General features: G+C 42.6%; 1 protein-coding gene across 1 annotated transcript in view; it reads left to right on the top strand.

The window, feature by feature from the left end:
* KCNJ5 (potassium inwardly rectifying channel subfamily J member 5) overlaps positions 1-13547 on the top strand; it is a 193640-nt gene that overhangs the window by 125165 nt on the left and 54928 nt on the right. The window contains exon 7 of the mRNA XM_043501047.1: positions 7723-7856. The gene's annotated coding sequence lies outside the window, so the exon portion shown is untranslated. The remainder of the gene's footprint in view (positions 1-7722; positions 7857-13547) is intronic.

The following is a 13547-nucleotide window of genomic DNA, read 5'->3' on the forward strand; positions in this document are numbered from 1 at the left end:
ACCTGGCCTCTGAAAATCAGGCTCCTTAAAAGTGCCTCAAACCCAGGCAACCAAAATCACTAGTCACTCTTGAAAACCCTGGTCTTGATCCTCCCCAACCTGAATTCTTTGCAACTTCCAGCATCTCCCCAGATATCAACAAAGAGTTAACAGCAGAGCAAGGTCTGTTACAAGGATTCCTATTATTCCATCTGAAATAGCTTTACAAAATAGATTACAGTGCATTATAAAGGACCTTGCAGTCATTAATGTGAATTGAGTTCCTACTGTATGAAGATTGATTTCCTGCATCAGCCATCTATTGGGTGAATAATGCGTGTGAAGATGCAGAAACTCTAGGCATCAGCCTGTTTATCAGAATAAACAGTGTACCGTAAAAATGCTCAAAAAGAGACTTAAAGATGCTTTAACAGGAATTTGTAGGAGTAATCTCAATTTTTTTTTTTTGCGGATGGTGAGATGCACATAAGCAGGGATTAATTAAAATGCGGTCCCTGGCCAGGGCCTTGTTAAAGTACAGGCAGAATAAGCCTAAGTGTAGGGCTCCAGGAATCATATGATGATCTCGGCTCTCATTTTAAATATGTTACATGTGTGCAAACTGAGTTAAAAGAACATTAAAGTTGCAAAGGTCAGTCATTCAAAAGAGAGTAAATGCCAACATTAAAGTTGTGTGCGCAACCTTATTTTGCCCCCTTTGTGGGTAAGCGGTCTGGAATCAGAGACATGTAGGGCTGCAAAGGATCTTGAGAAGACTGAAGCAAAATGGGCATTAAATATTTCAGCCTTCCTGCTGTCATGTGTTGTGAGGTTCTAGACTTTTGTTAATCTTTCTCTTGCTCTGAATGTATGTAAAGAATCTTTCCTTATTGCCTTTTCTGTCCCGTGGGAGGTGCAACTCATTTTCTGCCTTAGCCTTTTTGATTTTGCCCCTACGTATTTGTGCTATTCTTTTGTGTACCTCCTTAGCAATTTGTCCATGTTTCCCCTTTTTATAGGATTCCTTTTTGATCTTCAGGTCATCAGAAAGCTCCTAATACAGCCACCATGGCCTCTTCCTGTCTTTCCTCTGCATCAGGATAGTTTGCTATTGCAACTTTTTAAATATTGTCTTTCTGAGAATCTGCCAGTTGTCCTTAATTCCTTTTTCCCTTAGATTTTCTTCCCATGGGACCTTTCGTACCAGTTCTCCGAGTTCTGTTAGTCTGCTTTTTTTGAAGTCCATTGTCCTTTATTCTACTGCTCTCCGTCCTTCCTTTCCTTAGAATCACAAAATCTATTATTCCATGATCACTTTCACCCAGATTGTTGCAAATCTAAAGGTTGAAGGCAAATTTCTCTTGTTAGAACCAAATCTGAAACAAAACATTGTCCCTGATACATACTGGATATTTTAATGTTTTTTGCCATGTTACAGCTATGCTTTGTCTTGAGGAGATTTTTAATTACAGGGTCTCATGTTATCTTTACCACAGGCCTCCTGCCTTATTCAATGCGCAGGATGAACAGCGCTCACTTAATGAGCAGCTATTCAATATTTTGTTTTCTCCTCGTTGTTCAAGGTATGGACACATGTTTTATTGACTGCACTCTAAATTCAAAACATACCCTAAAAACAGTTCTTAATTTCCCCACTAACTTTTCTATAATGTCCAGCACTATAGTATTTGAGTGCTTCTCAAATATTAATGAATTTATTTTCACAAAACTCCTGTGGGGTGAGAAATTCCATCATGTGGCATCATTTCCGCCCCCCACACACACACACAGAAAGGATGTGGACAAATTGGAGAGAGTCCAGCAGAGGGCAACTAAAATGATTAGGGGGCTGGGACACTCACATGACTTATGAGGAGAGGCTGAGGGAACTGGGCTTATTTAGTATGCAGAAGAGTGAGGCGGGGATTTGATAGCCGCCTTCAACTACCTGAAGGGGGGTTCCAAAGAGGATGGAGCTGGGCTGTTCTCAGTGGTGGCGGATGACAGAACAAGAAGCAATGGTCTCAAGTTGCAGTTTGGGAGGTTTACGTTGGATATTGGAAAAAACTACTTCACTAAGAGGGTGGTGAAGCACTGAAATAGGTTACCTAGGGAGGTGTTGGAATCTCCATCCTTAGTGGTTTTTAAGGCCCAACTTGACAAAGCCCTGGCTGGGATGATTTAGTTGGGGTTGGTCCTGCTTTGAGCAGGGGGTTGGACTAGATGACCTCCTGAGGTCTCTTCCAACCCTACTCTTCTATGATTATCTTGACACCTACATGAACCATCAGCTGGGCTGGAACCTTTTAGCAGTGCTGCACAGTCTTCTGCTGTTTGAGCTACTGGAGTAATTGATAACAATAGTAACTTGTCATCCTTGACGTGGACTGGGACTCAACAGAGCTAGGACAAATTGCCCATTGGTTTCGCAGGTATTTGCTGGGGGAAATCCTCAGAATACACAGACTGTAATAAACAAGGAATGTTGCTGACAGCAGAGGAAGGGTGAGACTGAGGAAACATGGGTGCCATTACAGGCTCGAGAGGGCAAAGTCGTCCCAGACACTTCTGCCTGTTCCCTGCCCCATCCTCTCCAACCTGCCCTAGTCCTGTGTCTTCCTCACTCCAAGTTCCTCATCCCAGTACCATGGTCCTCATCTAGCTAGCCCCAGTCTCCACGCCTCTAGTTTCTCATACCAGTTTTAGGGCTTGTCCACAGGGGAAGTTATTCCAGAATCACTCCACATGTAGATGCTTTTATTCTGAAATAAGAGTGCCTTATTTTGAATTAGCTTAATCTACTCCCAAAGTGGATTAAACTAATTTTGGAATAAGGCACACTTATTCTAGAATAAATGTGTCCACAGATGAAGTTAATCAGGGATAGTTAAGGCTACAATTTTTGTCATGGAGGTCGCGGAAGTCATGAATCCATGCATTTCGGAGACCACCGCGACTTCAGCCCTGGGGCAGTGGCGCTGGAGCTGTCAGCTGAGAATCCACAGCTCCCGACCCCTGTAGGTGGCAGGGGGCCCTCTGGTACAACTGAGCTGCCAGCCCCTGTGGGCATCATGGGGCCCCAGAGCCCCAGCAGTGATGGGTGCTGGAGCCTTCCCCCTACGCATTTTGTCTCAGATATTTTTAGTAAAAGTCACCGATGCACCACGGGCTTCCATGAATTTTTCTTTATTGCCCGTGACCTGTCCATGACTTTTACTAAAAATACCTGTTACCAAATCTTAGCCTAAGGGATAGTTAATTCACTTTAAATTCACATACTACCTTATTCCAGATTGATTTTTTTGCATGTGTAGACAAGTCCCTAGCCTTCATTTCAGATCTTCCCATCTCAGTCCAAATCTCCTTGTCCAGTTAGTCTCAGCTCCCCCCCCTTCCAGGCCACTCCTCTGATCTCTCTCTCTCTGTCTCCTTCCCATCCAGCCAACAGTTGCACTCTCTGACCACATTGCTCCATCTCACAGGCTTCTAGTTTCTCTCTCTGAGCTCCTCAGCCAATCTCAATGCCCCATCCAAGCTACTTGTCCCAGTGTCTTTGTCCAGACAGTCCCAGCCCCCTGGTTTCTCAGCTGATCTCAGTCTCTTCTCTCCCATCCATACACGCAGCAATGTGTCCCAGCCCAGCATTTTCCTCTCCCGTCAACCCCCATTAGCCTTTAGTTCTGCTCCCTCCAAAAACTCCTCGCAGTCTTCTACTCTGCTTTGCTTCCCCCCTCCACTTACATCAGGCACCTTCCTCCTCTGTGCCACTTTGGCAGAGTGGGGAGGAGACAACCTAATAATATATACACATACCAGCCCTGCCTATAATATATTTCTCTCCCCCATGGGGAGGTGAAGAAATGAAAGCGTAACTGATGCAGCAGTGTCTGCCTAAATCTGCAGAGAGCCTGAACCAATAGCTCCAGAGATCTGAACAACCCCATTGATCTCTGAAATCTGCTTCTCTGGGATACTCACACTAACAGCACCCCAACAGAGCCCAGTAGTGGGCGTGGGGGGAGTTGCAGCTTGCTCTTGCCATGCCCCATTGTAGCAATGCTGGGAGGGGGCAGACAAGGCCCTCCCCACGCACACGCTCAGTACTATGCTCAGGTGGGTGGAGGTTGAATCTTCTGTCCTCTGAGACAGTGCTGAACACAGGGAGCAGAGCTCCAGGAAGGCCCAGCCAAGGAGTAGTGCCATGTCCCTCACCAACACAGCTGATGGTTCTTACGTAGCTGGTCACTGCCAAGCTGAGAGAGGTTGGAGCCTGGGGTTCAGAATGCTTTGCTCCAGCTCTGGCTGGTGGCCTTCCCAAAGGACTGTACTCCTGCTCCGTAAGATGAAGGGTCCAGCAAGTCTCATCTGGCTTTCTGAGCTGCCTGTAAAAGGGCTAGACTAGTCAGAGCAAAGGCCGTTAAAGAGGCCTGGTGTACAGCATGTTGGTGCTGTCTTTGCCATGCTCGTAGAGCAGAAGATGACAGTGTTTTGGAAGCTATTCAAAGTTAGGCCCTAATCCTGTGTGGGGATCTGCTGCTGCAAAATCCCCCTGGCTCTTTGTACAGGTGTAGAAACCCACATAAGCAAATCCTGATGCAGGCTTCAGTCCTAGAGGAGCCGGCTGATAGTGCCACCTCTTCATTGCCCAGCCCTTGGGGAGAGATTACATCTTCAGCCAACTGAGGAGTTTGGTACCAGAGTTCAGGGTCTTGGGGTTGAACTGTAGGGGTGGGAATGGGGGATTCCAGGGGAGCCTTCCAGAGCATCTCCACTGTTAACCGAACAAGGCTCCCATAAAATTCGTTAGCTGTAGCTATAAATTAATAATCCCTGCTGCAACTGTTTTGTAGCAAGATGGCAATCCTGACTGTATCTGTAAATAATTCATGCTATTAAATTCATTACATCCAGCACTCGTTTACCCGCTGTGATGACAAATATTTCTCTCTCTCCATAGACCGCATATGTTAGAATCCACCAGGCACAGAGAGTTAGTAGTCATCATGAAGAGCCTGTACCATTCGATGCATGGCTGTGGATGTGGGGGAGCGGGGTTTGGGGAAAACAATGCAGAGCTGACTCGAGTGTTTCTATTAATCAAATGTCCAGAAATGAAATGGCACCCACATTCCTTCATGTACCCATAGGTTTGGCAGAATTCAACATTTATTTTTTTAGGATTTCAATGGATAATACTGATTTATTTTTAATTTTTTCAGTTTGTATCTACTTTTAATTTTTTACAGTTGTGGGAAATTATGGGAGAGTCAAATAATTATTGTTTAATGACCGTAAACATTGATTCCAGAAAGTTAACTGTTTATAACAATTAAAGCACAAGCTGTCAACATCACATGTCAAAATATACAAAGTAAATATCCTTGAATCCAACTCTAAGTTTTTGAGCAGAACGTTTTTTGCCTTTTTGTAAATTTTAATGATTATGATGATGTGATCATAAAAGGGAGCTACTCCCCTCATTTCGTTTGACACCCAGCCAGCCTGTAGCTATAAAATCCCTCTTAGTAGCTGTTTTCTAATTGCTCTACCTGTAAAGGGTTAAAAAGGCTCTCTGCTATGAGGAAGTGGAGTGGGCACCTGGCCAAAAGAGCCAATGGGAAGGCTAGAACTTTTAAAAATTGAAACACAGACTCCCCTTTTGTCTGTCTATTTGTTGTTCTCCCGGGGAGAGGCGGACAGGGCAGCAGTGATGCTGTAAGAAGCTTGGGGCCAGGTATGAAAAATCCTCGGTATCACACCTAGAAACTACTCATTTGAAGCCCCAGATATGTAAGAAGATCAGGAAATGTCTAGGAAGATACGATTAGGTTTCTCTTTTATTTCTTCATGGCTTGTGGACTCTTCTTTGCTAACCCCAGGTGCTTTGTTTCACTTGTAACCTTTAAGCTGGACCTTAAGAAAGCTGCTATTGGTGCTTAATCCTTGTAGTTGCTCTTTTAAAATCTAGCAATAGCCTGAGTTCCCAGATATATTTTCTTTTTTTATAATACAATTTACCTTTTTTAAGAACAGCTTTGGGTTTTTGTGTCTTAAGAGGTTTGTGCACATGTTGTTTAATTAGCTGGTGGCAACAGCTGATTTCTTTTGTTTTTTCTTTCTCAGCTCTTACCTGGAAGGGGGGAGGGTGAAGGGGCTTGAGGGTACCCCACAGGAAGGAATTCCCACGTGCACCTTCCTGGGCTCTCAAAGGGGTTCTGCACTTGGGTGGTGGAAGCATCTACCAATCCAAGGCCAGAGAAAAGCTGTAACCTTGGGAGTTTAATACCAGCCTAGAGTGGCCGATATTAATTTTTAGAATCCTTGCGGGCCCCCACCTTCTGCACTCGAAGCGCCAGAGTGGGGGAATTAGCCTTGACAGATGGAAATATTTTTTTTATCAGTTTGAGTACACAGTGAAATTGATATTTACCGATTTTAAAAATCTCTAATCCTTCCAAGCCTATGTAGACAAAGAGGCACAATCCAAAAAGACTGAATCTGACTTCAAATTCAAACATCCTCAGTGTATCGTACAAGGTGCTCAGCCATGTGAGTTTGTTTTGGACTCACTTCTGACATAAATTGAACTGGGCTTTTAAAAATGTAGCCCCGACGTTAATCTTCTCACCAGCCATCTGCTAGCCAGCGGGCTTTACAGGAGAATGCTGAGCCGTAGGTATGAGACCAACCCATTTATCTGATGACTAGCAGTACAGGGCTATGCCTCTGGAAACTGCTTCTGCTAACTGTTCACCCAAGCAATAGGGTTGTAATAAAGTCTAGGCCCCACTGCAAGATCTGTGTGGTTCTTCCCACTCCCCCATCCCCCCCCACACACACACCCCAAAAGAGGAAATAGCAAGTTTGGGTGTAAATGGTGCAGGGAGAGTCACCACTTGAAAATAAATTTCCAGTAGGGAGGCCTGAAAGGTGGGTGAGAGTGGGTTTAAAAATGGGATGGCCTTTGTTTGGAAAGTGAATGTTCTGGGTTCTTTCCAAGCTTTGCTGCAGACTCACTAGAAGATCTTGGGCAAATCACTTCATCTCTCAATGCCTCAGTTTCCTTGTCTGTAATATGGGGCTTGTACTTCTCTACCTCACCGAGGGATTGGGAGTCTTAACAAACATGTGTAAAGACCTGAGATTTTTGGAGAGCAGGGACTATCATTCTATGATTTTGTGCTTCTAATCATTTCCCCATAACTGAGCTTGAAACAGGGAATCTAGGTGTTTAAGCCAGCACAAAAGAGAGATGATACCAATTCAGAGATGGACCAAAATTCTCTCTCAAAACACATGTAGCATATTTAACTATGTAAATGGTCGAGCAACATCATGTCTACTGCACCTTTAAATCTCAAAAGATTTTGCTATCTGCGGAAATGGGGAGCCATTTTGTGCTCAGTTGAAAGCAGAATGCTGGAGGCACACACATTGTGCTTCCACCTAGACACTTTGCTCCAGTTCTATTTTTTTGTTGTTGGACTAAAATAAAGGTAACTGTTACTGAGAGCATTTTATTCTTTGTGCATAGAAAAAAACTAACACTTAGGCACAACTTCTGAAGTGTTTAAGTATATTGGGGAAATCAGATGACTTGATTCCTACACTCCCAATGTTTCTAATATTTCTATATTGCTGTACTAATAGGGCATAAGATGATTGAAAGGTTCACAAATATGCTTGTCACTCTTTGGAGCTCGTAATCTTGTAATTAACTGAAGTTTTAAATTAATTTTACAGTGTGATCTCTATCAGCTTTGTCATCTGGGCTGCCCAGGCATGATCATCCACAGCAAGACTCAGACAGAACCATTTGGGGATGCTATTGAGTCATCTTTAATCCCTTTCCTACATACTTCCTTGGAGTCCTTCCAGTAAGTACAGTATACACCTGCCCATATTCCCACGTAACCTATTAAAAAAAAAAAAAGTCACGTTATTGTCAAGTTAGCTACAGGTATCCAAATTTTAGATGCTCTCTGTGAGCAGTTAAAGTTAGTAAGTTATTTATTTCCACACACAAGTAATAATTGATTGGAAGTTGGGGGCGCATTTTCATGTAGGAAATACTTGGGGATTTTTGTCCATGACACATTTATGAAGAAGTGATGCAATTCCTTAAGCTCTTTCATTTAAAGCTATATTATACAAAACCCAACGCTCTGTCACTTTAATGTATGGATAACTTGTATGATAAATTTTAGACTAAGTCCTTCATAGGTTTGCCTAGTAAATAAGTGTCTCTTTTAATACATTGAGGATCATTGGTGGGGAGTAAAGGCCTGTTGCTGATGGGTTTATAGGAGTGTTTTTAATGTGCTTGCATGCAAAGGAACCGTGTAAGAAGAGGTGGCTTATTGATCATCTGAGCTGGAAGAAAGGATGAGATGTGCATGTTAATTTGATGAGCTAATAAGTATCGGGACTCCCTCAATCAGGGGGATTGGGGAGAAAAATGGCACTCGGCTTTCCTATAAACCAGAAAGGGCTACTGTGGTATGCAGACTTCCTTAGTCAGAGATTTGCCTTTTTGGGATGCTGAAAGAGAGAGGCTCCAGCCAGCCTGAGAGAGTGAATGTTTTAATCTATCAGGTGTCTTCATCTTGTTTAATCAAAATGACTCTAAGCTTGGAGGCTATCCAGCTGTGTCTGTCTATTCTGGTTAACCTTGATGTTGGGATGTGCACCTGATCTATGCCCAACGCAGCTGGTTTTTGTTTAAGATAACTGGAAACAGCAAGGAGTGACTTGTGGTGTTCACAGGAGGAGGGGTGCCTTGGCAAACAGCTGCCTGAACTCTGACCTCAGAGGTGGGAGGCTAAGCCAGGAGGGGAGTAGCAGCTGGAGAGGTCAGTCAAAGGCAAAAAATAAATTGCTATCTCCCCAGAGATGCACATGGCTCATTCCTGGGCTTAGTTACACTGAGCATGGTTTGCTGAGACAGATCACCAACAGGTAATTGGTAATTAAATCTTGTACATGGCCAGTCTCTATGGCTCCCTCATTGTTTGGAGTGTCAAAGATTTTTGTTTGTTTTTAATGTGGCCGGCTATCTTACTCTAGCTTTTCCACATAATACACAGTATAATGAAACATGAAATATTATGTTCTCTCCAAACCTATTTAAATGGTTTAATTAACATCAGATTTTTACTGAGCATGTCAAGATTGGAGACATCTCATAAGAAAGAGAAATGCAATCTAATCCAAGGGTATAGGACTCTCAGATATGGCTAAGCCAAGAGATGAGGAATGAGCTTAAAATGGCCAAATCAGCTGATACAGATGGAAAAAATATTACTACCCTCCCATCTCCCCCCCCCCCAAAAAAAACCCCTTCAAAATTAAAATTCCTCCCACAACTTGAAATTCTATGGCAACAATACAATGTCATAACCAGCTGTGTATCTTTTGAAAGATTAAAAGACATAAAGTGAAAAGTAAGAAAAAAAGAACAGAATGATTATGGGGGTGGGAGAATGCTTAGTTGTGGTTGACGGGGCAGGGAGGGAACATCCCCTACATCAAAACTCCAAATACATCTGTGTCCTCTTTTGCCATGGGAGTTTCATAGGCTGGTTGCATGAAATTCCAAGCAATGTAATCTTTAAAATAAATAAATAAATAAATAAAAATAGAAACTGTAAATGAGGACTTCTGGCAGAATGACAATACAGTCCCAGCAGTGAACAAGCTAGATAAGATGACAAATGAGGTAATTAAAGTAAATGGTATAAACTGAGTCTCAGCCATGGCTAGGAATCCTTATTATGATAGACATGTTTCAGAGTAGCAGCCATGTTAATCTGTATTCGCAAAAAGAAAAGGAGTACTTGTGGCACCTTAGAGACTAACAAATGTATTTGAGCATAAGCTTGCATGAGCTACAGTCTGAATGCATCCGATGAAGTGAGCTTTAGCTCACAAAAGCTTGTGCTCAAATAAATTTGTTAGTCTCTTAGTTTCTTATTATGATAGAGGATATTAACATGAATTCACGGATGACAAGTTTATCTGGGGCATGGGAGTGGTGCATCTCTGTTTAGCAGATCCAATTATTTACTTTCCTTGTAAAGTGCTAAATCCATTCTATTTAGCTGAGAATTAATAGAACATGTTTTAGAAGCATATTAAAGATTATAAACTGCCACCTCGCTAAGCAGCATGCACAATGCCTCTGAGCTTAGTGTGGGGTCTTCTGTGGTTTGATTCAACTGGGTTTTGTGACTTTGGATTTATAGGAAATGGTTCTCTCCCTCTTCCATATCTACAGACTATTGCTTGAGAGCACTCCTCCACTTTCCAGCCCTGATCTTTTGCTTTCCTCTGAGCAATTACACTGCTTGGTTACAGGAAACATCAATATTAGGGTAAGAACAGAGCATGTGCTGCAAAATTAATCTTTCCACAAATATTTGTAGAAACTTCTAAGCTAACTTGACTGCCAGAGGTGCTCTAACTATAGCTGGTAAGAAAGCATGACTTAGTTGTGATTAAAAACTTCATGGAATTTTCATCCTTTTGTTGTTGCTGTTATGAAGCTGCAAATTTCCTGTCAACTCCAGTTGAGTTTACGGATGAGAATGCTCACTTGTGACTCCGTCCTCCAATGTTCTGAACACCTCCTCTTCCATTTATCTTAACAGGAGATAAATAGCTCAGTACATCAAAAGATATCAAGACTGGGAACAGCACATTGTCAGCTAAGGATGGAGAATTTTTGTGGGTTGTGAACTTTTGAAATCTCACATTAAACCTGATTTAAAAGTGAAATTTGTCCAATTGGGAGAAACACGCCATGTGCGCTGTGTGTCCAATCAAAACTAGCCAGTGCACCTTAGATGTTTGTTTACTTACAACCAACTGCTTGTGAACAGTCTACAGAGCGAGAACATGTTTAGCAAGTAACTGCATAATGAATACATTCAGGGGATTTGGAAGCTGTTCATGGATGACTCCTGAATGGAAAAAGAGGCAAAATTATCATCCGAGTTATTCGCTTGGCTCTAACAGGGACAGTATTAAAGAGACAAAATGAGGCTGTTCCCTATTTGTAGCATGTTACATTTATTAGGACTGACTTTCCTGTGACAACTTACTGTCCCTGACACTCTAATCTCATCAGCCCAGTTTGTTTTTTTTCCAGTTTGGTTCTATCCCTCTGTGTTTGTTCCCTTCTTTAATTTTGGTGTCATCTGCAAATCTGATCATGGTTGAATTTATACACAAGAAACATTACACAGTGAAGGTTTAAAGCAGCTACATGAGGTGCAGTAGGGTGTTGGTCTGCTAATGACTTTAGGTGGCTAAACAACTTGCAAGAAACTCTAAGAGTTGTGGACAGGGCTACAAATAGCAGAAACTATCACTAGAGGAAGATGTGCCGATGCTGCATCATAATGCAAAGCAACTCTGCACACCCTCTGCAAGCTGTCGCTATGAGACACAGTTTTAGAACCTGATACAAAGCCCATTGACATCAATGGGAGGTCCCGCACCACCACTCATCAACTTCAGTGCGCTTTTCGTTGTACATTACTACTCGGTGTGATGGAGTCCAGCGATGGGCATTGTCCAAGGTGCTGAAGGACAATGTTCACTCCTCAAACCTCATTGGCTTTGCTGTGCTCTCATCAGAATTACTAATTCATACCCTTGTATCAAAGTGCACTTGAGGAATCTTGTACCCTTTAGATTCCTGAAGGGGATCCTGGCTTTTGTCTCTCTTATAAAACAAGGCTTTGGTAAGGGAGGCAGTGTTGTCTAGTGGATGGGGCACTGGACTGGGAATCTTCAGCCCTGGGTTCTATCCCCAGTTCTGCCACTGGCCTATGTGTGACCTTGGGCAAATCGCTACCCTACTCACTGCCTCAGTTTCCCCAGCTGTAGAATGGAGATAATGATATTTGCTTACCCTGTGTAAAGGCACCTTACTAGTGATATATAAGAATTAAGTTATAACGGGGTGAACCCAGACATTGAAAAGAGCCACTTCCAAAATTTAGATCTAGGTTTTGGTTTCGCCCCACAGTTTTAGGGTGTTTTGGAGCCAGGATTTTAATTTCAGCCCACCTCTAATAAAGCTAAAATCACTATTAAAGTAGTGTCCAAAGACTCCAACCAAGGTCAGGCCCTTTTATGCTCTGCATTATACAAACACATAGTCAGAGGCACTCCATTCCCTGAGGAGCTTAAAATCTGTCTTCACAAGACAGACAAAAAGCGAGGAGGGAAATGGACGTACGAAGACATGAGATGACTCACCCAAGGTCACGTACCAAGTCACAGGTAGTGCACAAGAGAGCATAACAACCTGCTATAGCTGCCAGCTAGTGGATGTACAAAACAGGTCAATGTTATGGTGTGAAAGATCCTAGGTTCAAATCCTGCTGATGATCCATGATAGAATCATTGCACAAAGGGATCCTCGCATGTTAAGTATCACAAAAAGAGAACAATGTTTGAGGGCCAAATGCTGGGGTGTAAATCTGGATAAATGCCAGTGGAAACCACTGGCTTAACAGAGAGCGCAGTTTGCCCCTCTCTGTTATGTAGCGATACATATTTTTTTTCCATTTGACTTGCAAAGGAGATGTTGCCTTAAAAGCATGTTTGTCTCTCTCCTCTCCAACACTGGCTCATTCCATTCCTCACTGCACGCCCTTTAAAGATGGAGCAGAAAGGGAAACCATGTAATTATTTCCTCTGCACAGCAAATGCAGACTTCATTCTAATTTATCATGGCAGGGAAATATTGATTTGCATGAATTGTTAAACAGAAGGTATACTGAAGTCTCTCTTGAGGCTGAGAGTGGTGATACAGCTGTGTGAAGGAGAGCAAGATGGGAATGTTAAGAATTATTCAAGGCTTTTTTTTTAAACAAACGTGACTTTTATTAGACACACAACGTGAAGTATATTTTTGGAAATTACTTAATATTTCTTTCTTTCAATCATGGACTCAATGGACTAAAATTTTTCACGGCTTTTGTTATATATATATTTGGAGAAATACTGTGGGTTGGATTAGAGGAATCTATTTTTTTTTTTTTTTAAAAAGGGGGGGGCATAAATCATGAAAGGCAGGAGAGCTGTAAGCAGGATGGGGGATGATTAATAAGGTCTCTTAGAATGAGGTTCTCCCAAGTGATTAGGGCTCATGGAAAGTTCCTGATGTGGAGATTCAGCTGCATAGGGAGGAGGGCAGATGCAGAACACATGTGCAGGAGCTATTTGCCATTCTATAAGCAGCAGGAAGGTGGACTCCATGCCAGCAGCCTATGGACTACATCTTTGCATTGTGAGATGGTGGGGTAGCCACTGAATCTCTATTGCACAGTTCAGGCCTACGAAAACCCATGCAGTGGGTTGCATGAGAGTTGCAATTGCTATCCTAGCTCAGGAACTAAAGTAGAGGCAGCAGAGCTGTCCTGTGCCCTGTGTGTGTAATCTTCCCTTATGGTTTGAACTGGGATGGAGATGTCATTTACAAGTGAAATTCATACAATTGTCCCCATAGAAATTCTTTCCCTAAACTCCATTCAGGGCAGATGTGCCTATATTTA

Source organism: Dermochelys coriacea, chromosome 22 (assembly GCF_009764565.3).
Source record: "Dermochelys coriacea isolate rDerCor1 chromosome 22, rDerCor1.pri.v4, whole genome shotgun sequence".
In the NCBI taxonomy this organism is placed as follows: domain Eukaryota; kingdom Metazoa; phylum Chordata; order Testudines; family Dermochelyidae; genus Dermochelys; species Dermochelys coriacea.